We start from the raw sequence: 27,018 nt of genomic DNA, 5'->3' as shown, positions 1-27,018 counted from the left end.
GTGGCATTTTTGGAGAGTCATCACCACTGCCTCACCTTGATACGGGCGTTACTACACTTGCCAAGCACAAGACAGACCCTTCTTTTTTCCCCAAGGAGAAAAAAATATTTTTTATTTTTTTTTCAGGGGGTAGACCTGCCTCACACACAGCCTCTACTCCTTCACAGAGGTAGTCTGCTCTGGTGTGGGCTGTTGACCTGAAGTCCCCGGTGCGCCACGACCGAGGGGGTGAGGCGGGGCGGGAGCGGGGCTGGCGAGGGCACACACTCGCTACGGCCCCACGGCCGTCCCCCCCTTCGTCTCGCCCCGCCCGGCCGGCACCCGGCGGCCCGCGGCTCTGGGCGGCGGCCGGGGCGGAGGGAGAGGAGGGGCGGTGGCGACCGGCGGCCGGAATCGTTTCCTGGGTAAGCGCAGCGGGCCGGGAAGCGTTTCCGGAAGGCTGGCCGCATCCCGCAGCGGCTTCGGGCGCCTCCGGGGCGGGCGGCGGAGCGGCGCGGTGCGGCGGGCAGGTGCGCTCCGCGGCGGGGAGGGCAGGACAAGGCAGGGCAGAGCAGAGCAGGGCAGGGCAGCGCAGCGCGTTCCGTGCCGTGCCGTGCCGCGGCAGAGCCCCGGTGCGCGGCCGCCCGCGGTGCCGCCGCTCCGCCCGGCCCGCTGCCGGTGCGACCGGGCAGGAGGCCGGGGGAGGGTCCTGCCGCCCTTGCCCGGGGCGATTCCCGCATCCCGGTCTCTGGGGTGGGGATCCGAGGCCGGCCTGCGGTCCTCTGTCTTACCCCGGTGTGCAGGAGCGCTGCCGCTGCTACTGCAGAGCGCTGGCCGCGCCTGCGGCGAGCGTGGGCTCCTCTCCCGCGGGCGGCGAATAGCAGCGGCAGCCGGGCTGGTTCTACTGGCGGTGGTGCGGTAAAGAAGCTTGAAAAATTATAAAAGTGCCTGTACAAGTACCTTTCTTCTTCTTCTTTTTTTTTTTTTTTTTTTTTTTTTTTTTTTTTTTTTTTTTTGAGTGAGTTGAGCTCTGTGATTAAATCGTCCCCGAGGGTTGCGTTGCAGGGCTGCAAATGGGAGCATGCAAAAAATACGGTCCTTGGAACAAAACGTGGACCCCTTGAATCCGTCTTGGAAGTTGTCTGGAATTTGCTTGGCTCCTAAGGCAGCAACGGAGCTACTTTTCGTTGAAGCTAGGGGAGAGATAAATTGGAAAGTGTAACGATTTGTGTTTGTACTTCATTGCTTTGCCTGCTTGTTCGCAATGTTTTATAATTCTTGGCTGCGGTCCTGCTTGCTAGGGAGGTTAAGTGTACTTCTGGGCTTTAAACACAAAATAACAAAACCAAGACAAAAACCCAGCTCTGCAGTACTGATGTACTGGTAGGCTTTGTGTGTTGTGGATGCTGCTGGTAGCTGTACATCATAAATGGTATCTGCAGTTCAGGGTAACAGTATCTGCTGCAAGTTTCAGTGCTTCACCAAGATCTGCTGTGTTGCCTCAGAAGCTGAGGTAGGGTTGCTGCTGAGCTGCTGCAGCTTTGCTGTGTCCTCTGGCTCGGAGGTGTGCTCCTCCAGTTTGTTCTACATCCTACATGTCGTCATCCTGCCATCTCGTGCTCTAATATTTTCTGAACGCCTGAATGAGTTGTCTGTCTTGTGTTTAAAACTATTTTCTGCTGGCATAATTGCATTTAGTTAAAATAAGAGTGCAGATGTCCTAGCACTTAAAGGAAGAGACATCCTCATACAATGACCTTGGGACAAAATCTTGGCTGATTAATTTCCTTGCTTGGAACAGTCATGTGGAGTGTGGGTATTTTTGTTCTTCCTTTACAGCTATGAGTGTCTGGTGGAATACTTTTTGGCTTGTATTTTTTGAGTTTTTTTGTCATCTAAGGGAAATCAGGGTCTAGAGAAGATTCTTTGGGATGGAGAGTAATTTTATCCTGTGTTATGAAGAAAACATAACTCTTGTAACAAGGAGGAAGATTCTTAGCTCTGAATCAGCAGGAGTGAATGTGCCTTTCCCAGCAAGTCAACTAAGTAGTAGGTTACAACTGTGGGAATCATTTGCTAGGAGAGGAAATACATGACTTGGAAACCTGGATTATACTTTTTGTTTTCTAGTTCTGCAGCTAAGTTGGGAACCAGTAACAAAGCTGGTCATTTTTGGTGTTGTGTTGAGTAGACTCTGCTGTGCCATTGGTCAGGAGGGACTGGGACTTCCTTAGGAAATGCCTGAGGAGCCTAGAAAGGGCTGCTGCAGGGTTTGAGCTGAAGAGAGTGGTAGCTTCAAGGGCTTGTTAAGGGGGAATTTGAGTACTTGAGATTGCCTGCTGTAAGGATTTTTTTTAGCAGAGGTTGTGAAAAACTAAAGTGAATCCTGCTAGTTGATAGGTAATGGTGAGCAATTGACTGATTACATCTCCATGAGATAGCAAGCTTTGACACAGGATGTGCAGTCATACTTGAACAAATCATCCACACGGAAAACAAACTGTACTGTACATCCCTTTCTAGTGGGACACAAAGTCCTACCTTTGTACCCTGCTGCGGACAAGGAGCTCCATTACTGGGAGCAGTAGAGCCAGGGATGTCCTGGGTGCACTGTTGCTGCTGCCTTGCTGCCACGGAGAAAGTAAAGTGTTAGGCCAGACAGAGGCAGGAGGGGTGGTGGAATGGGGGTGAGCTCCTGGGGAGTGCCAGCCACGAGTTCTTTCACCTGTGCTGCAGATGGGGCAGTGCAGACTGAGGCTGGAGGACAGCAGTGTCAATTATTCAGAGAAGACAAGGAAAGCCTGGCTTGTTTAGCCTAGCAAATAAGGCTGAGATGGACTATGATTATAGTCTGAAAGTACAGCTGGGATATAAATGCTAGAAAGAGAGAGGGGATGTATTTAAGCTAAAGAGCAATGTTTGCATGAGAACGAATGGTATGAACTGGCATGAAGAAACTTAACCTGAAGTTTACACAGTTTCCTCCCTAAATGGGCTCAGGTTTTAGAACAACCTTAAAACGTGGTAAATAGGAGCAAGCCCCTTAACTGGCTCTTGAGGATATGTTGAGGAAGTCTGTGTTGTATGCTTTGCTGTGGCAGTAGGAGGGAAGGCTTGGTGACTCAGGAAAAGCTTTTCTGTATGTCTGAGTTAACTTAATATAGATTTTATGTGTTAGTGTTTCTTATTTTTAAAATCTGACATTACAAAACTGGTATAAGAATAATATAATTATTATTTTAAAATGTATAAAGTAAATAATATAAAATTATGAAACTGGTATAAAAGCTGCTTTACAGCTTGTATTGCTACATGGTTGCAATGTGCTTAGTGTCCACTTTCTGAAATGTTTTGCATGTTAGTTTTTTCCCCCTCTAAAATAATGTGTTGTCTAATAACTGCATCAAATTGTGTGGAAAATATTTTTCCTTAAAGTCGAAGCTGTGCAAAAGGAAACTATATATTTGTATGTGTGAGCTGCTTGAGCTTGTTAACATTCAGGTAAAAAAATGAACTGCAGCAATTCCACACCCCCCCATATATATAAGTAGTTCATAAATAACATGCTGTGACTGGAAGACCAGAATTAAATGAAGTTTAAAACAAATTTGAAACTAGTTGAGCTAGCTATGCATGGGATTTGTCTCATTTGTTTTCCTGCAGAATGGCTGAATCTGGCAGGGTGGTTGCAGTAGTTGAACTTGTATTAAGTCTGTAGCTGGTTCGAAAAATATTATGCGTGCATCATGAAATACAACCAGCTGCAGATGCTGTATAATGGGTACTGTGACTGTCAGCAGTGCCTGACTGCTTCTCATGATGACCAGTATCCCAGCACGTCTGTGCCTGTTTCCTTGTCTCATTATGCTTTGGACAGAGGACTGTGCTGTCCCCAGAGATTTAAGGAGCAGAGGGTGTTTTTGGAATGCTCTGTGTGGTGTCCTGCTTTAGTTGTCTAATTCTTTTTCCCTTCAGCCTGATTTCTTCGTAATCTGCTGTCTTCTGCAACCTTTTTTCTTTCTTTCTTTCCTTTTTCTTTTTTTTTTTTTTCTGTCACCACGTAAGATGTCAAAAGAAAAATAAGAACAGGATGCCCTTATTCGAAACCTCTTCTATAGATACTCTGAAATGCTGGCTGTTCTCAGCTTGGTGTTAGCAGAGTTGGATGCAAACTTTCCCTTCAAAACATTTGGTGGCTTTTGGTTCCAAATGCCTGTCTGGTCTGTCTGCAGCCTCCTGGGACTCTGTTGCAGCCTCTGTGGCCTTTAGCCAGGAGTGTTGCTTGTCTGTAGGTCTACTCCTGGCTGTGAAAAGAATTCCTTCTTTCTGCTTGGCTTCCCCTGGATCCCTGCTGAAATTATTGTCTCTTTTACCACTTTCCATTCACCTGCAAGGGGTGTTACAGGTGGGAGGCTGTAGAGCTCTGGCAGAAGATTTTGAGGGAAGTGTTGCTTTGCAGAGAGTGCCCTGGGATTGCTAATGAACACTGGTTTATCTGTGCCTCATCTGGGAGGTCCTGGTTGCTGAAGTCTGTTGCCAAGGGTGTAAGAGCAGACCCTACAGCAAGGCGACAGAAATGAATGTAGGAGTCTGCCCTGACAAAGACAGCAGACACTTGGCCTCCATCACTCTCAGCACAGTGAGTTAACCTTGTTAAAGAAAGTGGATTTCTTTATGCTTTAAAAAGGTGAAACTCGATTTAGCTGGAGATCTAAGGTCTAGCCTCAAAGTTCTGTCTCCCAATGTTAAAACCATTTTCTTTCTTTAACTGAAATGTGCTGAGCTTCAGTCTTCCCTGAAAATGTGATATTTGTTTGGATAAGTATTTAGATTGTGACTTTTACTGTTGAACAAACCCTGCATCTGTGTGTAACACTGATTAGTGCATTTTTCAAGTGGTCTGCATACCAATTAGGATGATTAACTAGATGCAAATATGTGCCTTTATCAGTAGTCTTTGCTGCATTTGGTGCTGAACACTGATCTCAGATGAATGAAGTCGGATGCAGTTCGGTCTAGGAATTCATGAATGTAAACTACTAACTTGAGTAGTAGTGCATTAAAAGTAATATGTAACAGAGGGAGGTTTCCTAGAAAATAAAATATGCAAATTTTTCTTCTGATCTCAGTCTCAGATAGCCAGTGTCTGTAATTCTGGTTTGTTTTACCTTATGAATAGTGCTATGGCTGTAAAATACTTGAAGCAAACTCCTGGCAGACTTATATTTGACAGTTTAATCTGTCTGACTTCACATTTTAAAAACATCCACTAAAATCTCAGTGATGTCTTCCTGTAGCTATGCCAAAATAGAGTTATAACTCAGTGATTTATTACTGTTCGGCTGTTCTTATTTTCTGTAGAAGACTTAAGGGGAATCTTTTTTTCCTTTGTCTTCCTTGCTGGATTACATTTCACCCCAGATGATATACCCTGTCAGACAAATATCAGCTCTGTCTGCCTTTGGGAAAACCCTCCTGAAGCACTAGTCATGCTTCGCTATATGTTTTAAGCAATTTTGCAGTGTGTTTAGTTGTTTTGTTGGAGGTTCGTCTTTGTTTGCCTTTAGTGCAAGTTCAGTTTAATTTTCAAAGGCACCAAAAGGAACATTTCTAAAGTACTTCTGCAGATTTCAAGTGTAGATGATGTGTTTAAAAATACCATTTGGATTTAATGTTAGTGTTAAAATATGCTTCATGCAGTGCTCTCTTAGTGACAACTGTTTTTTTCCTTTTATCAGCTGGTTATAGAGAAAGGTTTCCTGGTGTAATTACTGTGTGTGAAGGACAAATTCCAAAGAGAAAGAAATTGACAGGCATTAATGTTCCTCACCTTTATGAGTTAACTTGTTTTTAACAGCAGAAACTACCATAAGCTTTATATATTTTGTTGTTGCCATCTGTTGTAGAAACATATCCTTTCTTTGCAGTGTTCTCGGGGTAGGAAGCACTCCAAACAGTTCTTAAATGGCAGTCATTGGTGTGACTAATATTGACACAAATTAGCTAAGACTTTATTGGAAACCTTGTAAGTATGATTTCTTAGATGAGTTGAAGGGAGATGCTGTAGGGTTCTTACAGGCCAGCTGCAGAATTCAGCAAATAAGGAGCTTGACATTAAGCCATTCTATGTATTTAATATAGAATTTCATTTACCCGAACTACTGCCATATTTACACAAACTACTGCTTCCAATTCATAAGGAAATGGAAGCAGTAGTTTGGGTAAATATGACAAGTAATTCATTGCTCTTGTGTTTACAGTTGCCTTGTTAATTCTATTTGCCAAGTGGTTTATTTTTAGGAAGAGGTATTTCTTAGCAAGGTGTTGAATTGTGTGGCTATGGAGGAACCTGTGCAAAGAACCACCATGAAACATGAAAGGGTACTGCAAGGAAGAGAATAAGGAGGAGGAATGCTCTCCCATGGAGAACTTGGCACTTGAGAGATCAAATTGGGATTTAAATGTGGCATAATGGAGAGAAAGTTTAATGAAGTTGTTTAAATGAGTTGGAGATACATATAAACAGGCCACAGTCTATGAATTTACAGCAAGATTCATCTGGAAGTAAACACAGTGGACAGCCTGGGTGTTTGGGATGCACGTGGCATTAAAAAAACCTTCAGCATTATGTGATGATCTTGTCTTGTTGGCCCCGTGCAGGCCTCCTATGTGAGCAGGAGAGGCAGGATCTCCATGGGTTTTTGTTGGTGGCTTTGTTTTTTTTTCCTTGATACCCATCTGGGTGTAAAACTTTTGGGGAATGTGAGATCTCACCAAGTCAGGCACCCTGGTGGAGTCGCAGGTTGGGAAATGACTCATATATTTTGAGTCCTGTGGGAGCCTGCTTGCCTTTTTCTTTTTTTTTTCCTTCTTTCATTCCCTCTCTCTTTTTTCCCCACTGTAATTCAAGAAAATGGTGAACTAGCACGAGAACCATCAGTAAAGGGAGTCGTTTAACACAGCTGTATATAAAAAAATACATGTACTCAGACCAACAGGAGTTTAAAATTTTTTTGAAAAGTTTTACATTCATTCCCTTAAAAAGTTCTCCAATTTAAGAAAAATGTTTGATGAAACTTTTGTGTATTTGAAAAGAGAAACATTAGAAAAAACTCCCATTTTAAATTATTTGATATTTGCTTCTTGGAAGCGTTTGAGATCGGACTTATTGTTAGATAACTTTGTAGGTTGGTAAGATGACTAACAAAGGATATTGAAATAACACAAAATAATGTTGGCTTTAAGCATGTGTTATTATTTAAGCATGTGCAAGAGCTGCTAGCAAACAATGCTTAATTATGTATGTATTTTTGTAATCTTTGCATGCTGTTATGTCAACACTGATGTGTGAACTTTTTCAGTGAAATACCCTGTATATTTCCTTTTGCAAGTATGGATTTAAACATGGCTAAAAATGATGATTCTATATCTTCCAAAATATAGGAAGTTTTCTGGTAGAGGCATATGAGCATTTAGGGACTAGTAATTCTTTTTTGAAAACCAATATAGATTTGTCCTAAAGTGATAAAGATGGTGTTGTTTGTCAGGGAAATGGCTTGAGTGTTCCCTGGGAAGTTTGTCTTTGCAGCATGTCAATATTGTGATACCCTTGCACTAAAGTGTAACTCTTGATGGCAGATCACAGAAAATTCAGGAATTCTCAGTGAGGGGTCTCTGTGGGGAAGGGAATCAAGAGAGGCAGTTGGGAAACTCTGAGGGATGTCAGTGGGGCTTGATGCCAGGGAAGTCCTGAAGTCATGGGACCCTCAGAGCATTTTTAAAGGTTTGTTCCTGTTGTTTTCTATCTTGCTTTGGGCTAATACTCAGCCAGCATGTGTTGTATGTTGGTTCTGAAATAAATACAGTCTCCATGCTCTGGTTTTGGCCAGCCAGTGTGTAGGAACATATGCAATGATGTGATATGGTTTTACTTGCTTGTTTTTAGGCAGGAAAAAGGGGGATCCCTCAGTGCTTCCCTGGTCAGACCTACAAGTCAGGAGGTGATTTATTCTCCCTCCTTTCCATGTACATGCACATGTTACAGGGAAGGGAGCAGCTGACAGGCAGGATATGGCAAGTTACATCCCTAAATCTGCTGTTTCCCTGGTAGCAGAGGCTCTGGTGACCCTTGCAGCCTCAGAGATGCAGCAGCTGAGAGCTGTCACTGTCCTTGCCTTGCAGTAACCCTGAGGCTTTACTGAGCAGTCTCCCCTGCCAGTGTCTGAGAGGCCCAGGAGTTGGAGGCTGGCTGCCTGCCATCCTGCAGCACAGTGCCTGCCTCTGCTCCTGCCAAACCTGCAGGTAGGAGTGCTGGCTGGGCGGAAAACATTTTGTGGGATTTATCCAAAATAAATATCTAATTTTGCACGACCAAGGCTGAAATTCTTCAGCTGCACCTCCTGCAAGAGCAGAAGAGAAAGCCTCCTTTTTGTCACAATAGTTTTCTAAGCTTCTGTGCACGTGCAAGGTAAAGCTACTATTTTCCTAAATTTAAAGTTTGGGTCCTCCTTCCTTGAGTTATGATGAATGGCTAGATCTATATTGCCTTGAAAACGTGTTTGAAGACATGTAACCCAAACTTCTCTGAACCTCCCCCAAAAGGCTCACAATCGAGGTATTTAGCTGATTTTTGCTTCTGCTCTGTGCTTCTACACAGTCCTCGAAGCATAAATATAGAGCTGGAAAAAATAGCACTTGATCTGGTATCCTAGCTTGTACTGGGACTTAAATTTGGAAATATGAGCTTCTGCTATAAATCAGAAATTTGAGTTTCTAACCGTTTAATTTTTGGCCTGATAAATCTTATTACTCCTTGAAAGCTGTAGAGGTTCATGTCTGTAAGTCCCAAGGTTGTTTTAAATCTGTGGGTTAAATAACACATATGCAAAGGTTTAAAATAAGACTGTCAGCCCACACAGCATGCTGGCTGTAAAACCAAGACTGGACACTGTGGGGCTGATTCAGGACATGTTGATCTGACTTCAAACCTAACTAGTGCTGAGCTTTAGCTTCTGCTGCCTAAACTGCAGTACAGGGATGGAAAATTCACAGGCTACTGATGTTTGTATTGGTGTCATTAGTTCTCCCAGACTAATGGGGTGGATGCTTTTTGCACAGTGTCATCAGGCTGTCCCAGAGAGCTCTTGTTTGGGCACACAGTGTGAGCGTGTCCAGAGTTTTCCTAGAGCACTCTTGCTTGGCACATTGTATGAGCATGTCCTGAGTTTTCCCTGTTGCTGAGTGCAAATACTTGATAACTTCCTCAGGCAGCCAATGTTCAAGCTGGAAACTGGGCTTTCCCCATTCTGGGGTTGTTCTTTGAGTTGAGGTTGCAAGCAAATATTTCAGGCATGGGTAGATACAATGTGCTGTTATGTCAGGATGTGAATCCTCCTTGCACAAGGTGAGATTGAAAGGAGGTGTTGAAATTCTAGATCCATGATGATAGAGGATGAAACTGAATTGGAGCAGATTTTAAAAGCTGACAGAGGAGGTGCTCTAAAGAGAGTGACACACATACTCTGCAATTCCAAAATGAAAGTACCGGTGCTCACAAAGGCTGGCTCAGGAAAGGCACCTGCCAGAGGACTCGGGTGGAGGCGGGAGCTAGTACATAAATAGATGAAGAGGAATTTTAATTACACGGAGGAGTTGTGGAGATTGGCTGCAAAATGCAGCCAAAGTCCCTTGGACAGAGTTAGATGCTAACCTGGATATAAAACTCTTCTGTGGAGCAGTGGGGAGGTATAGTCTGTGCTAAGTACAATATAAACCTGTTTAAAAATGTGTTCTAGGTTTATTTCCTTCCTCTCCATGTCTGTTTTAAGTACAGGCCAGGGTTTATTCTGTAAGAATTTAAGTGCCCAAATATGAAAATAATTGTGCTTTGTTTTGCAGAAACTGAAGTTTCCATATGGGAATTTTACACAGAAGCTGCATTCCTTTGCATTTTCTTGGCTATTCCTAACGTAGTAGTGTCCGTAGCTTTTATTATCTCTAATTCAGAAGCATAAGCTACCTCAAATGCTTTCACAGCACAACAGGGAGTTTTAATAGGCTGTGAGAGACCCTGTGCAAAGCTTGTCAATTGGCCACAGCTGGTTGGTAAAAATGGATGATTAAAAACGAGTGTTTTCCAAAGGCTTGTAAGTTGAGTGTGACAGGCTCATTGATTAACCATGTTTCTACCTCTCTCAGAAGAAGTGGGTGAAAGAACTTTTTTTCTTTGAAACAGAACAGTGCACACGAGTGCATGACTCTTGGGGATGGTTATGCTTTCTTACCTCAGATGGTATCTGCACAGCATACAGGAAATCGTAGTATAATTATTAGTGTAATTATTATTATTTTGAAATGGGTGTTGTTGAGATATTTGGCCATAACTAGAAAGCAACATTATATCTTAAACTTGGTAATATGTTTAAATTTGAGGCAAAAGGCTTTGAATTGAAGAATGCATCACAATTTTACAAGGTGAAGTGATGGAGCTGAATTAGATTGGTTTTACTGGGTGTCTACTGAGGATTGACAGAGGCAAAGCACTGCAGTGAAATGATGGTGTGGGCTGGATACCCTCTGATGGGGAGCAAGTATTTTTTAAAAAAGGCAGCTCTACTGGGAAGTCTAGCTCTAGTGCTTTTATCTTAAGGGTCACCAGGGAAAGCTTCAGAAACTGAGTTTACTTTAGAACAGGAGCTTATTGTCAGAATCAAGATCACAAAATTCACTTCTTGCTTCCAAAGAGAAGTAGTGTTAGGAGGCTTTTACATGCTAATTTCCTTCATTTACTCCATGCTTTTTCATGATATAACAATATCTGTGTTTAAAACAACTTTTTTCCTAAGACATTTATGTTCAAAGATAAAAGCAAAGTATTTATAATGTTAGCATGGCATTGGCAACTTTTAATTAGATGGTCTGAGTACAAAGTTAAGAAATAGCATGCTGACAGGAATTTTTAGATCTGCTGGTTTTTCTGTTGTCACATGGATTTCACCACATTAATACGATTTTTGATAATTACACCCTTGACCCAGTTACTCTTTTTATGCTTTCCTTTCCACATCGAGTCAGGCAAGCATAAAATTTAATGTATTAGAAATGAGAAGTTTTGTCTTCAGAAATGAATCACAGTTGAAGGGGAGGAGGGAGAACAGCAAATCTTGTGATTTTTTTTTTCCCTGCATTCTAAATGAAATTATTAGGTAGATGCTGTGTTTAGGTTCTACCACACTGATGGGGTTTCCCCCCAAATACTGATTGTGATAGATGAGTTTCTTAAACTGTATTAATTTTTTGAACAGAAAACTTTGTATGCAAGTTGCATGTCAGCAGTGATTGTGTTGCCAAAGGAGGTCTGTTGATGCCACCACTCAGGCAAGTGGAAAGTTTTGGACTTTACTCATGTGAGATGGTAATTGGCTACTGGCCCGTGTTATCAGGGCAGAAGAAGGTATTAAAAAAAAGAAAAGGTGTTTTTAAAAGAAGGAGTAATTACCATAATAGTTTTCTGTGTAGGGCCATTGGTAATGTCAAAGAAACTAGTCAATTTTTTTTTCCCTGAGGATAAAAATTGGAACTATAAATGACGATAGTATACCAGACACTTTGAGATTGCTTTTATCACAGATGGTCTGTTTTCCTGAATATTCTCAGGTAATCATTATCACTTAGGTCCTTCTGTCGTTGTCTAGAGGAAACAAACCTTTTAGCCTCCATCCTGGTTTTGCATAAGTCATTAATTTCTCTTCTTCTTCATTAAGCTGCAGCTAACCATCAGATGTGGGATCATATTATTAATATTATTATTAAGGAACTCTGATGCTTTAATTACATGTGTGCTATGCTTTTTAGTGCTATAAAATAGAGGTTACACACTGCCTGTGCATCCAGGCAGGCATAGTGAGAATATACTGGGATTTTTTTCTGTGAATTTTTGAGTGACCATTATTAAGACTGTCATGTGTATGTAACCTTTCAGCATACAGAGCATAAATTGCTGCTCCAACTTAACCTAGAATATATAAGCAGTAGAACTTTTCTCCAGTGAATTGATTCTCATACTCTCAGGTACAAAAATTGCTTGAAATTTGATGGCTTAATTTCATGTCGGTGACCCCTTTGTGCAAACATATACTTGTTATCTCATACAGCAGTGTGGGGTTTCTGAGGACGAGCACTGCAAGCTGCCAGCTGAGCTGAAAGGTCTCACATGTCTCTTCCCCAGCATGGAGTGACTTAACACCTCTCAAGGCTGTGACACAATTGTGCTTGTCTGCAGTTAGTTGCTTGACTAATTCCCAGTGTTGGTGGTTACTGGTGGTTACAGAGGTAGCAGTGCTGTTGCTCTATACTAGATATTTTGTAAAGAACAGAAATTAATAGATATAATTTGTTGTGGAAAATGTGGATTTCCTTTACGTGACTTTTCATATTGGGAGGTAAGACACAAACTTTGAATTTTTCTTTCTCAGCAGGTTGCTGCTTCTTGGAGTAAGTGAAAAAGAAGCTATAGGAAAAGCTGTTATTTCCTTGAGTGACTAACCTTTTTTTTTTTTTTTTTCTCTGTATAGAGTCATAGAATGACTTGGGTTGGAAGGGACCTTAAAACTCATCTTGTTCCAACCCCCCCACCATGGGCAGGGACACCTTTCATTGAGCAGGTTGCTCAAAGCCCCATCCAACCTGGCCTTGAACACCTCCCCAAGGATGGGGCATCCACAGCTTCTCTGGGCAATCTGTTTCAGTTCCTCACCACCCTCACAGTAGAGAATTTCTTCCTAATATCTACTCTAAACTTACTCTCTTTTGGTTTGAAGACATTTCTTGTTTTCCTGTCACTATATCCTCTTTCTTCATCTTTCTCTGAAAGAGAACTTGGTGGGTTTTTTTTAAACCTCTACTCTGAGTAATGAAGTATTGTGTTTTCATTCTTTGCATATTTCTTTATTTTGTTCTAATAGAATATAAACACGTGTAAAAGTTATTTATTTTCCAAAGTGGTAACAGCCCTGCTGTGTTTGAAGCACAGTGCGTGTTTACAGAAGAAACAGACTATTAAGTTTTAAAACAGATATTAAAGGAAAGAATAGTTAAAACCATGTATGGAAAATGCAGCTTAAGTTAGTCTGTTGGTGAACTATGTCAGAGTAAATGACCCTTAATTTTCTTTTTCTTACCTTAAGATGTGAGTCAGGATAAGTATTTTTATTTCATCTGGTCTTTAATAAAACATTTGTTATGGCATTCGCTAGAGTTACAAAGCAGTTAAGGGTTGTACTAAGGGGGAAACAATAGAAGAGCACAGGAGATGTCTAGATTAGGGAAGACTAGGGGTGAGATGTTGCAAAAAAAAATTGTCAACCAAAAGTTAGGAGTGCTTAAAATGTGCATTAATCTTGCTGGTATTAAATGAGATGGTGTAGATGTATCTACATATAGAAGAAGTAGAGCCATTATACAGTATACTGGAGAGTTGCTGTCTAGGAAGAAATTAATAATTTCAATAATGAGAAGTGAGAAAGATAATTTGAAATCCAACTTGGTGTAAGAAGGCTCCTTTTTCTGAGCACAAGCACTGGCTTTACCCAGCATTTTGGGGGGACATGCTTTGGGATTTCTTGTCCCTGGCTTTATCTGGTCTTTCCCTGACTCCTTTCCAGCTCTGCCTCTGTTTGCACGTTTTTGATCTCACCTCTTCTTTCTGAAGTTGCAAAGTATTCTTTGTGCTCATAGCTCTGGAAAAGCTAATTGAAAGAAGATTTTATTAATTGTCTTTGGAAGTGGCACAAAGAATGACTGGACTGGCTTGCTCAGCCTGGGGAAAGAGAGAAGTGCTCTCCATAGTTCCTAGGCTTTGAACTGCTTGTGGCTATATGGTTTCCCAAACTCTGGTTGTAGCTTCCTATTTGGCTGTTTGGTGTTTCTTGCTGCAAAAGCTTTTGCATCAAATACCCAACAGTGAAACTCACCTTTCACTGCATACATAATTATAATAATAATGTGTTTAATACAGAAGGTTGTATAATATGTTAGTATTTATTAAATACTATCATTATCTGAATTTATAATGTTCACATTCATGTTGTGTGTGACCTATGTGACCTGCAACCACCCAGGTTTGTGGCTTAGTTTGTATATTAGAGTTACCTGTCTTAAAAATACCAAAGGACATCTGCTCTCCCTGATGTTTTTAAATGTCAGTATAGCGTTAAGGTGTGTAAGTGATTTATATCTTTGAACATAATGCTGAAGAAAGATGGGCAGTCCTAGGAGCAGTGCTGGGATTTCCCTGCTCTCAGCTTTCCCCAGTTCATGGTATGTAAATTATGGGCTGCCATCTCCAACCCATGGAGATAGGGAGTGATGATCCAAGTACTGTCTCTTCTTGTTCCTTGCAGATCTGCATGGCAAATCAAGGTGGCTCTGTAAGGTCAACAGAGAAATGTTAGAGCAAGAATGAAGCTTGACTTCTCTGAAAACTCTACTGTATTTAAAATCTTTATGGCAGCAATTCATGATTTTATGTAGACAGTTAGTGGTGAACCATTAATACATGTGGTAAGAGCTATCCTGTGTTAGACGCAAAGAATAGTGTAGAAAATTAGTTTTTCCTGTCTAAAGGAAAGCATTTACCATCCCTGTTACTGATAGGTGGTATGGTAATTTGAAGTAACCCGTTGTAATTGACATGAGTAAGCCAAGATGGAGGAGTCACTCATGGTTAGGAGTTAAATATGGCATTGTGCATTCTTAATTCTGTAAAATGTGTTGTTTCCAAAATTCTTAAAAAGCTTTGGATCTGAATAGTTTGGGATACTGCTATTAAGTTACAACAAGGATTTTGATGTTCCGGGAAAACATTATTACCTGCCAGGATAATATTTGTTCGTTTCTCTTAGCAGTATGCAGTTCCTTTGGCTTTGCTTTTGCATTTTTAGGCAGTACTTTAACATCTTCAGTACTCTGATTTTGGCCTACTGGTGGTAGTACAATAGATGTGCTGAAGTACTTCCCTCTGATATAAGTGGGCCCCGAATCATGTCTAAAAGCAATGTCACTTTGTTCATACAAAATTATGCCTCTCCCTGCCCAAGCTGGACATTGGGTCATTTACCAAATGAAGAGCACAGAGACAGCTTTGCTCTTCCTTGAAGTATCTGGCTCTGAACCCTTTGGCTTTAGGCTGACGGTGTCCAAGCATCAGCCAAGTTGGAGCGTGTTTTTGATGTTCTTTCCTGGCAGACAGTGAGACCTTTGTAGTTTCAGGATTGTTTTTCAGAGATATGCTTTTAGTCCTAGTGGTTCAGCTGGTACTTTTAAAAAATATATATGTATCCAAAATCTATGAGAAGAAACTACTTATCTGATGAGGGGGGGACTGGAGTTTGGTGAAATTTTGAGATCAAGATATGCTTTAATTGAAAATATTCTCTTAATTCCTGCTGTAAAGCATAATTTTTGCTATAGACCAGCTGCAAAACATAAGGTAAAATTGCCCTAAGCAAAAGATTTATTGGCTGGTTTTTTTCTTTCCTCCCCTTCTAAAACAATCTGCAGTATGTTGTGAAGTAGGGTAGCTGCATCTGGGCTCAAAAGTGTTTAGCAATGCTTACTGACTGCTGTGGGTTTGATACAGAGCAATGTTCAAAAAAAGCATGGCTTTGTGTGGAAGGCAGGAGCACAGCAACAGGCAGTAACTAATGGGTTTTGTACATGATGGAATGGGAGTGGGGTCAGGGAAGCTGTGGCACAGAGCAGAGGAGCTGTAAGCACATGTGCTGTTTGATATTTCAGTCTGCTGTGGTGGGTTGGAGTATAAACATCTCTCCCTGTTTCCCTTTTTGTGTTTTGTTCCCTGCCAAGGCAGATGTAAACTTGCAGGGTTATTTGAGGTTTCTCTGTACAGATGTATCTTTTAACTGCAGTTAGGGCAGAACACCTCCCTCCCTGATAGGTAACCTGTAGTAGCATTGCTCATGTCTCTGTGTGACCAGAAATAGAGAGAAAGATTAGCAAACACTTTCCTGCTGTAAAACTTTCCCCCAGGTTGAAATGGATAGGAAAGTTCAATGTGGCTGATTAGTTCTAATTTCCCCCCCTGCCCCAAGCAAAATAATTAAAGGTTACTGTTAAAGTCACCTCATTGTCTATTAAGCCTCCCTAGTCATATTAAAATGCCTATCTCAAGTAGTGTTTTTTGTGTTGGTAGAGGAAAGCATTGTATTGAGAAAAACACTTTATTGTGGGACAGTTTTAAAATTATATGGAAACGTAGTATTTAGCGACCAGTAAAATGGTTTGTGTTGCAAGACATCAAAATAAAGGAGTTATGAATGTTGTGTATCTGCCATGAAGGTGCCTGCCTTCAGTTCCTGCATAACCACTTTGTGCTTAATCACAAAAGAATCTGTCTGCATTGGCAATGCTGGGGAATTTAACACATGCTCTCATGTCTAGTTTATGTAAGGATTCCTACATATTTCAAATACTTTGTTACTGTGTTTATGTGTTTTGGGGGAAAAAGTGAAGGGAAGTGGCTTGAGTAAGATTGTTCAGTTGGTAGGAAAATAGTTACACATCTAACTTTTCTTACTGAGTCAGATTTGAGATATAGGTGCCCTTAAGGCATTGCTTCCCATAGTCCTTGGGGAAATTTCTCCACCTGGATTCTTAGCACTGATGTTCAAAGTGACAGCTGCAATCTAGTGTTTGGTCATGTAAAAGACAACTAGCATGGTAGATACATCTACAGGATTGTGTGACATCCAGGAATTGGTAGGAGGGAAATTCCTCTGGCTAGTTGTTGGTTTACTTGCAGGTCAGCTCTTATTATGGATGGTTTAGTGAAGAAAAGACTTCGAGTGAGGGCCAGGCTATTCCTCCTTGCAAGACTAGTCAACAGATTGTTTAAGAACTTATAAACAACAGGAATTAGCAGCCTGGCAGCCTAAGCTGTTACAGGCTTTGAATAGCATGTGCTGGGGAGTATTTTTCCTTTGCCTTGTCAGGACAGCTACCTTTTACAATGGTCTTTATGCTCCTGGCAGGGTTTGCAAACACATCCAGTTGCATTTGGCTCGACTCCTGTTGCTGTGGTGTTTTGTTTTTCCAGAGTGCCTTTAGCTGCAATTCAACACCTTTTATCAATCTGGCCTTACCACAGCATGGAAACAAGAAAGACTTGCACAGAAAGTCACTGTCTAGACCCTGACTGATGTTACTTATGTGTTTCATCTTCCTCTTCTCCCAGCTTGGATCTCTTTGGCCACGGATAGGGAAAGCCCACCAGCTCAATGGCAACACGAGAGGCAGCATTGTAATGGAGAAGTATTCACTGTTGCTGAGTGGTGGTTTTAAGTTAGAATGGGAAGACCTTCTTAAAAAATTAAGTTTTTGTGTGTTCTTGAGTAAAAAGAGGACTTATTTTCTGAAGTTACCTAATGCCCTGAAATACGTGCAGTTAGAAGTTTGGCCAAAGTTTTGATACATCAGTACATTTCAATGAAAACCACAAAGTGTTCATGGCTAAGAATAACATTTAATGAACTTCCTGTTCAACTCTTTAAAACCATTAATACTGAAGCATTCTTCAACTCCTTTCTCTCTTTTTTTTTTGGGGGGGGGTGTCTTGAAAGCTGTACTCTTAATTTTAAATGAACTTAAGAATTAATTTAAGAGAGGTTGAAACAAAAGTCTAAAGATTTCATTTGTTTTATTTTTCTCTATTCCATTTCTTTCCAGACCCCCTGCACTTCTGTAGATTTGAGGCAGAGAAGCTGGGGGAGGTTAAAAAGTGAAGGTTTAGGGATTAGATGCAAGGGGTACAAGAAGGTTGCTCGCTGTTAGCTCTTCCAAAAGATCTCTTGAAAACTTTCAAAGACCCATTCAGACTAAATGTAGTGTGTGGTTTTAGATTCATGCTCTCTTTCAAGAGCTTCAAGCCCACATCACTGAGCACAGATGAAAAGAAAATGTGGAGAAGTCAAAGGAAGAATAACAGGCATGTCACTGCAGCCAGCTGCACTCTAACTTGGAGCTACCTCTTACTATTACAAAAGCAGTGTGGCATCCTTGGTTGTAAAAGCTGGTTGTGGAGGAGGTTGTATTCTGCTTGGTGTGTCTAGCTGAGGACACACATGTTGAATAATTAAAAGAACAATTCGGGAAAGATGTTGCTTATGTGACTTCAGTGTTGGGGTGGTTGTGGTTGATGTCTGTGATGTGAGGATGGTAATAGCCTTCTTCACTTGAGTAGAAGTTGTGTAACTTAGTATTCAGAGCTTCCTTTTGACAGTTAAGATAAAAGATACACACTGTGGTTAATGAAGGAATAGCGATGATAGGAAAAAAGTACTGTCAGACACTGTTTTAACAGCTGTGGTTTTTATGATAAAGACAAATCCCTTCACATAAGACAAACTGCAGTTTAGTAATTAAGCCTGTTTTGAATATAAATTTATATTTAAATTCTGAGAGGAAGCTTTCATCTGTCTCCCTGGAGCTGTGTGAAATCCTTTGAGGGAGAAAGGAGGGAGTGCTTAGAAAGCCATTTCTGATATTAAATGGCTTCTGAAAAGCTAGGCTCATCAAACCCTGAATTTAGGATTTGGGAGTTAGTGAAAAACTTTGCTGAGGAGCAGCTGATTCCAGAGTGCCAGAGGTCAGCTGACCTGGAGTACCCTTTGTGCCTGGGCATCACTCTTTGTCCCCATTCCCTGCGGAAGGAGGGGCTGGTGGGATGCTGGGGGCTGTCTGCTCCCTACAGCCACTGGAACTGCTGCAGCCCCTCTGTGGACTTCCCTGACCAGTGTACTGTGAAGCTGAACAAATTCCAGTGGTAGCCAAGCTTGTAATCAATTAGGCCCAAGGTGAAAAGAACAAGGAAGAAAACCGAAAGGCGATAGCAGGGTGTGAAATATCCCCAGCGCTTCATTAAGGGACATATGATTGATGCTACTCAGCATCTTCATCCCTGTGTGTGCAAGGTGAGCCAAGGCTTCCATCACAAGTGCTGCAAAGGCTAACTTGGTTGTATCCCTACATCTAAACACCCTTTGCACATTTGAGGGTGTCCTCTGCTTCTAAAATAATGGCTTCTGTATCTCTGCTCTATCTGATGTGAATGTTTACCTCCTCCTTGTCCCCAAGAGCCTCTAGTCTTAACATTTAGTCTAAACCTGATTTATTCAGGTCCTCTAACTTTGTACTTAAGATGTATGAACAATTTTATACGGTTTTTTGAGAAGTTGTGAACTCCTGTCACGGTTTGTACTCAGCACATTTTTTTTTGGAAGAAGATAAATGCGAAGAGCATGAATTAGAGTTCAGAAATTCTCCTCCTGCTGTGCTCAGTGTGAGAGGGGAACCCAAAATCTGGAGGAAAAAGCTGTTGTTATGGCAGCAGAAATAATTTTTAATTGAGACTTGCTATTCAGATGTCGCTTTCATGTTTCCTATTTCAGTTTTGAAAGAGGTCTGTGTATTATGTGATGAAATAAATGACTTTTTAATAAGCATATAACTAGTATCTCCCAAAACTCTGTAATTTAGTCACTTATGTGAATAATAGCACATGATATATAATGGTATGTTTCCTTCAATTTTCCAAACTCTATTAGAAAGGGCAATGATGCACAAATGTATAACTTCATTAGGTCTTTATATTTAGCACTTTGAAGCCCACTTTATGCAGATATCTTTATTTGTATTGCAATGCAATTGAATCACTGGCATAATCTTCTGAGCAGTTAGGCTGCCCAATTAGGATTGCAGTGAGTCTGCAGAGATTAATGAATACAGCAGCTTCTCTAGGTTTTTATTTTCTTTCCATTGAACAAAGTGTGCTGGAAGGAACAGTTGGGAAAAATAATCTGGTTTTAACTTGCTGGGTTAGCATATGGCTTCTGTCTGAATGGGAACATTGGCTCTTAGCATCTGCAGGAGACAGCTGCCTCGTGGATGGAGCTTTCCTCTGAGATGCTGGGCTCTGACATCTTCATGCAAGAGCATTAGTGATTCCAGTTCCCTCCACTTTACCTGCGGAGTTGCTATGTAAGGGCATAGCAGTGTAATGAAGATAGTAAACTTCCACACTGTTTCTGGAGAGGATTAACAAGGCTCCTCAGTAGAGTATGTTTAGCCTGGGGTCCTTGAGCACTTTGAGTCCTTGCAGTGGGTGGGATTTCAGAAAAGTCAAAATGTTCTCATTTTAAGTGCTTTTTGTCCCCACCTTTTTTTCTTTTGCCTTCCCTCCTTCTAGTGTGCTGCCCACAGTGAAATGTTGTATGCAGTGATGTGCAATTTGTCACAGAAGTCACCTATATTTTCCCATTGGTGTCCTTCTTGTGTTTGCATTACTTTGCTTTTTGCAGAAGCACCCTTTCATTATAGCTGAAGCACAGATTTTGTGCTCAGATTGTACGTAACATTCCCGCATCTTTCTTTTGCAAGTGCTTGTTCTTTGTTTCAGACTATGTAAAGGTGCAGACACCAAAACGACATCCTGAAAATACCAAAGGGCCTCTGACTATTCTAGAAGAATTGAAATTGAATTCCTATTTTCATCAGGACACCATTAATCATAGGCTTATGTGATGAGCAATTCCACCGTATGCTTGAGTATAGATAGCTGTTGGGAACTGGTCTCTTCATACATGCGCTGCTGCCTTCAAGTCTTTACCTTAAGTGGTCTTCAAAATGAAGGTGAAGCTCATAGATCTGGACAAACCATCTTTTTCTACAAGCTGTTACCTGAAGTGAAGTGATTGGTCTCCCAGAGAGTAAAATCTACCAGAGCCCAAAGATAAGCAGAGCAGCAAGCAGTGAAATGTGCTTTTTATGACTGGAGTTGATGAGTTTGAAGGGGGAACAGAGGAGGATTTTCAGTTGCATCTCCTTTGGTGGTGGCAGTCATGTCTTCCAACCAGGCAGACTTGTTAAGTGTTGGTATTTCACTCATCTGTGGGAATGGGTAGGAAAAAAGGAAGAAAATTATAAGCTGCATGTCTGTTAGTATTTTACAGAGATTATATGTGGATGCAGCTCCATCATTGTCATGGCACTCCTGTAGCTCTGCTACTGAATATTCCATCCCTCACTGGGATTTATCAAAACACAGTTTGGTGAATAGCTGGGTAGTAACTGTTGAGCTCTTGCCCAAGTATGGAGAGGCTTTCCTCATGTATTAATCTCATGATATTGTTATCAGGAGAGTGAGAGAATCTGGCCCTCATCTTCTGTGTGGGTAGAAATGATGTCTGGCCCTTCAGTAGGGAGAGAAAGTGAATGGTCTTGTGCAGACTAGGATGGGTTACTTTTCCTGGGACCTTTGTCTTGGGACAAAGAGACTTTTAAAAGGAGACCCTGAGGAGAGAATAGAATTTGGATGAGGTAGAAGAGTTACCCACTGAAGGAGCTAATATCCTGGAAAAGCCATGACTTGGACAACAGTACAGGTTGCCTCCCTAGAATGGAAAGGAAGATGATGCAACAAATCTTGATGGTCTCCAAGGACCACTTAATTAACTCTGAACAACAAAAAAATGTAATAATGTTTTTTTGGCTTACAGAGTGGCAGAAAAAGGCACAAAACTTTTTTTTTTTCAGCTGGAAAGAAATTCATCTGGGCTTGTTTTGAGGGCAGCAAGATTAAATTATCTTGGAGACTTTGATTTATCTAAGCTTCAAGCTAGGACATGTTTTTTTCTCTGAGAAAATAGATCTTTGCTTATGCTAAATATATGCTTCCTTAGTTGAATGGGTTGAAAAGTCTTCAGCAGCACAGGCAGTACTGAGAAGATCATTAAGAAATGTGTATGTTCCCAGATGCTGAGCGTGCAATTTCTGAAACAATTTAAACTTTGCACAATTTATGGAGAGGGTTCTGGTGTGTATATTATGTGTGGAACAACAAGAGGAGGAGGGGAGCTGTGTGGCTGGGATAGACAAATCTGTCTGACAAATCTCCAGATGGAAAATGCACCAAAGTGTCATTTTAGTCAATATTCTAGAACTATGGAAGAGGTAAGTCTAAGATCAGAAAGCATTTAGAGGAGAAGTGTTTTTCTTTCTTGAGATGTATCCAGCTGTGCAGAAGTTAAGCATTTCTCTGAGTTATCCTTGTGTACTGTTGATGTGGAGCTGTCCTTCCCACTTGGATGAGGATCAGTGTGCAGGGCCTTATGGTTTTCTGTATAGCTGTCTTGGTGTTTCTTGTATCGTTGTGTCTCCTGGCATTGTTTGGTTGGTGCTCCCTTGTCCTCCCAAACAGGTTGGCTTTGTATGGATGGTATCCAGGAATGGCAGAGAGGACATTATAGGGCAGGTAGAATCATGGAGTCATTGGATTGGATTGGATTGGATTGGATTGGATTGGATTGGATTGGATTGGATTGGATTGGATTGGATTGGATTGGATTGGATTGGAAGGGATCTTTAAAGACTAGCTGGTTCAAAAACCCTGCTGCTGTGAGCAGGAACATCTTATTTCTTGCTAGACCAAGTTGCTCAAAGCCCCATCCAACCCGACCTTGAACATTTATTTACAGGGATGGGATATCCACAACTTCTCTGGGCAATCTGCTCCAGTGCCTCATCACCCTCATCATAGAAATATTTTGCTGATGTCTGGTCTAAATCTACCCTTTCTCACTTCAAAAGCTGTTCCAGTTTCAGCAGGTACTACTGCTCCTGTGTAAGGCTCCTTTTGTCTGGTACCAGAGCCAGACCCACTGTGGAATGATCTCTATCTGTGCCAGACAGATAGACTGGTGCAGTTTGAGACTGGGAGAGGTTGTCAGGGTGGATCAGACCCTGTGTCCCTCCATTTTCAATACCTTGTCCATGAGGTGTCACTGATGTATGTTTTCAGAGAAAAAGTAGAAACATCTCTGGGTTTTATGGGTATTTCTCCCACTTGTTGTTTTATCATGCTCTGTAACAGTTAGAGGTAGACCTGTGCCTTTAAGATTGTTGATAAATGAGTCTTAGTAATAAACCTGGCATAGATGGAGCAGTTCTCCTGATCCTGATACCCACATAAAATGTTCCGTACTTGACTTCCATGACTTCTTGCCAGAATTAGTTTTTGTGTTTATATACTCACACACTCTTTTGCATATGCAAGCAGAAACTGCCAGGCTTCCTTTCCAAATGGTTTTCTGTCTTATCATACTTGGGTGTATTTCAGCAGATTTGGATTGTTCAGGGGGACAGTGTATTTTGAGAGTTTTTCCATTCACAGAGCCAGACTTGTTACCACTATATGAAAGAGGTAACCTTGTCTGGTTTAGCAGGACCTTTTGAAGTGACTAGCACAACATGTTATAATAAAGGAATCTGTCCTGGTGTCCTCTAGAAGACATTAATTAGGCTAGCATTACTCTTCATCTCTGTTCTGTTTATGCATAGCTATGGAACTTAAGGTTCTGCTTTTTAAACCATGACTGTATCTTGAACCTTTTGCTGAGCTGTTCCAAGTCCCTTTCTAGATGTTATAATTAACGGTTTAGTTAAAAATCCTGTGATGATTTGTAGCTAGCTTAAAAGCTTTAATTTAGTGAACATTTGTTAATACTCAGATCCATTGGTACTTTATTTCTTGTCCATTCATGTCACTTGTATCTCTTTGCAGACTCCTCATGGTCCTGTCAGATACTGCTTTACATCAGAAACTGTCATTTTCTGAGGTTGCTACCTTTTATCTCTCTCTGCTGCAGCTTTCCTTTCTGTTCATTGCATTGTGAAATACTTCAGAAGGCAAGGATGTGGGAGATAGGATGCCACTCTTTACTCCTGTGTACACTGAACCTTTTTACTGATCCTTGCAATTGGTCTCCCAGCCAGGGTTTGCTGTGTGTGCATCTCACTGCCTGCCCATCATCTGGTTATCCTGGCAAACCCTTGCTGCCTGGGGAGGTGCATGTGGCAGTCCTTGCTTCCTCCTTGGTTGGTGGGCAGTGCAAAGCACACTTAATTTAAAATTAGTCAGGAGCTACTGACTGACAAACCTGCTGTGCCTGTTGTGGTTGACCATGTTACTTTGGAGAAGTTCAGGTTTTGTGGCAGCTACTGGTGGTATCCACAGAGCAGTCCAGTATGGGTTCGTTTTGCATTGAATTAATTTTGTAGAACACATCCACATTGATACTATGTGTAGTTCACTAGTTCAAAGAATAAAGGGCAGTTCAGGTGGATAAGGTAGTCTTGCCTTGGTAACTACAGCTATTTAAGAATGAGGAAGAAAAAAATTATTTTGGCTGAAATTACTTGAACTGTTTTCTTCTTTGGCCAGTAAATGTCAGTTGCTTTAGAGACATTAAAAACTTGGATCTCGTCCAGATGTTCTTGTTCTTTTCCCCTTTCTTATTTAGCTTTATGCCAAGAAACATATCATCTCTAATGACTCGAGCATGAGAACTCTATTTTATTTTATTTTTTTTTAGTCTACATTTTATATACACATGTACATCCTGTTAACTTTTAAATAGCAACTGTTTGGAATTAAAGCTAAGTAGTAATGATGAAACTCTGTGCCTGATTCCATGGTGTAAAAACTTACAGTAGTTCAAATTTGTAGAGAGGAGGTCCCACATGCAGTGAGATGAATGAGCAGCTGGCAGATGCTCTTGGTGGTTCTGAGCTGTGTGAGGAGGGGGGTCAGCCCAGGTTTCCAGCTGACTTCCACTGCCTCCCGTCCAAAATTGATTGTTTTGACTTAACTATCTCTAAGTACGTGATAGGAAAAACATAGGATTTGAGATACAGCTTTCCAAGCATTTCTGTGTAATAGTCAAAACTTTTCAGGAGCATTAAAGGGATAGTCCAGTACATATAGTCCAGTATTAATTTTTAATGGCCAGCAGTGTGTTATTTTAACTCAAAATGCATAGTCCCTATCCTGAGGAGCTAAGGCTCTATCACTTTATTAAATAAAACATCACACCAGAGTCCATGTATGTGGTGAGCATGATGGTGGTTGAAGTTCAGTTTGATAGCAGCACCCATTCATGTATTGCTTTGATTTGGCTGCACATGAACATCAGTTTTCAGTGATTCATATCTGTTCTCTATTCAAATGTTAAAAGAAATGTTGAGGTAGCTTCCAGCAACAAAACGGAACTGACCAGCTTTCCTGTGAAACTTCCAGAACTTCCGGCTTCTGTTCTGGCTTAAAATTTATGGTGTTAAAAACCCACCCTTTCTTCTGTCATTTCCACAGCTGATTTTAGCCAGAACATGAAAGCAGGGAAACATTGTAACAGTAACAAATTAACACTTAAAAAATCGTCATGATAACTTTGATTTCTAATGAAAATGGTCAGAGCTTCAGGTTTCTGGTTTTCTTTTTATAAAAGAAAGGTGCTTTTATGCCTGCCTGTTCTTCACATATTAAGATCTTGATGCATACATATATAGATATATATAGATAGAGGAAAACATGAGTGTAGGAAAAAACAAGCAGCCAAATAAAGACAAGTTTTCTGTAGAAATTCTATAATTTGAGGAACAATTGGAAGATTGGACCAGATAATAGGGTGTGTTAGTTTGAGGTAGTGTGTGAATGTTGTCTTGGTGTTCCTCGTGCAAGCATAGCTGCTGAGATCAATTTATGTTTTCAAATTGTGTTTGAGCGTTAGTCAATAATTATCTACACATAGGTCAAATATTTTCCAGCTCTTAATTGGTTTCTGCATATAGTGTGCTGATGGTACCCATTATCAGAAAATCATTTAGGTTGGAAGAGGACCCCAACATCATCCAGTCCAGCTGTTAACTCGGCACTGTCAAGTCCCCCACCAAACCCTATTTCTAAGAACCACATCTACATGAATTTTAAATGCCCCCAGGGACAGTAGTTCCATCCCTTCCCTGAGCAGCCTATTCTAATACTCGACAACCCTTTCAGTGAAGAAATTTTTCCTAATATCCAATATAAAACTGCCTGGCACAACTTGAGGCTGTTCCTTCATGTCAGATGAATGACCTGGGAGAAGAGCCTGACCCTCACCTGGCTGCAACCTCCTTTCAACCTTGGCTCTCTTGTAGAGAGTGAAAAAGCTCCCGTGAGCCTCCTTTTCTCCAGATTAAACAACCACAGCTCCCTCAACCACTCCATGTAAGACGTGTGCTCCAGACTCTTTGTTAGCTTTTCTGCTCTTGTCTGGACTTGCTCCAGCATCTCATAGAGTTTTTCCTGTAATGAAGGGTCCAAAACTGAACACAGTACTGGAATTGAAATCTCACAAGTGCTGAGGACAGGACAATGACTCCTCTGTTTCTGATGTTTCTGAATAGTTCTAGCCACACTGTTTCTGATACAAGCCACGATGCCATTTACCTTCTTGGCCACCTGGGCACACGCTGGCTCATGTTCAGCTGGCTGTTGACCAGCACCCCCAGGGCCTCTTCCACTGGGCCACATTCCAGCCACTCTGCCCCGAGCCTGTTGTGCTGCAGGGGGTTGTTGTGACCCAGGTGCCAGCATTTGGCCTTGTTGAACCTTATCCAATTGGCCTTGGGCCATGGATCCAGCCTGTCCAGATCCTTCTATAAAAGCCTTTGTGTCCTCCCATAGATCAATACACCCACCCAACTTGTGTCATATGCTGACTGTCTGCAAATGCACTTCATCTACTTGTCCAGGTTGTTGACAAAGATATTGAACAGAGCTGGTCCTGAGCTCTGGGTACCACCATTCGTGACTGGCTGTCAGCTGGATATAGCTCATCACCACTCTGGTGCTGGCCATCCAGCCAGATTGCTACCTGAAGAACAGTGCACCCATCCAAGTGATGATTAGCCAGTTTCTCTAGGAGAATGCTGTGGAAAATTGTATCAAAGGCTTTACTAAAGTCCAGGCAGATAGCATCCACTTCCAGCACCTCTCCAAACACAGAATTTACAATCTTACAGTAGGATGTTTCTGCCAGATTGTAGCCAACATGCAACGAAAGCATGGGAAGGTAAGAAAATGAAACCCAATTTTTAACATCAGTGAAGGAATAAGAAAAGGGTTAAAACAGTGAAATGGTTGTTAGT

The 27,018-nt window shown here is 41.4% G+C and overlaps 1 protein-coding gene across 9 annotated transcripts in view; it reads left to right on the top strand.

The window, feature by feature from the left end:
* The first annotated feature begins 385 nt into the window (after positions 1-385).
* APBB2 (amyloid beta precursor protein binding family B member 2) overlaps positions 386-27,018 on the top strand; it is a 167,105-nt gene continuing 140,472 nt past the window's right edge. For 4 of the 9 annotated variants that reach the window (XM_014871065.2, XM_088163305.1, XM_088163301.1 and 1 more), the window contains exon 1: positions 463-509. The gene's annotated coding sequence lies outside the window, so the exon portion shown is untranslated. Of the gene's footprint in view, positions 405-462; positions 510-27,018 lie in introns of those variants that run through there. The other 5 variants (XM_088163304.1, XM_088163303.1, XM_088163298.1 and 2 more) reach the window with 4 other exon arrangements.

Source organism: Sturnus vulgaris, chromosome 4, assembly GCF_052056855.1.
Source record: "Sturnus vulgaris isolate bStuVul1 chromosome 4, bStuVul1.hap1, whole genome shotgun sequence".
In the NCBI taxonomy this organism is placed as follows: Eukaryota; Metazoa; Chordata; class Aves; order Passeriformes; family Sturnidae; genus Sturnus; species Sturnus vulgaris.
The sequence above is the reverse complement of the archived record's forward strand: the minus strand, read 5'-3'. Positions and strand labels throughout refer to the sequence as shown.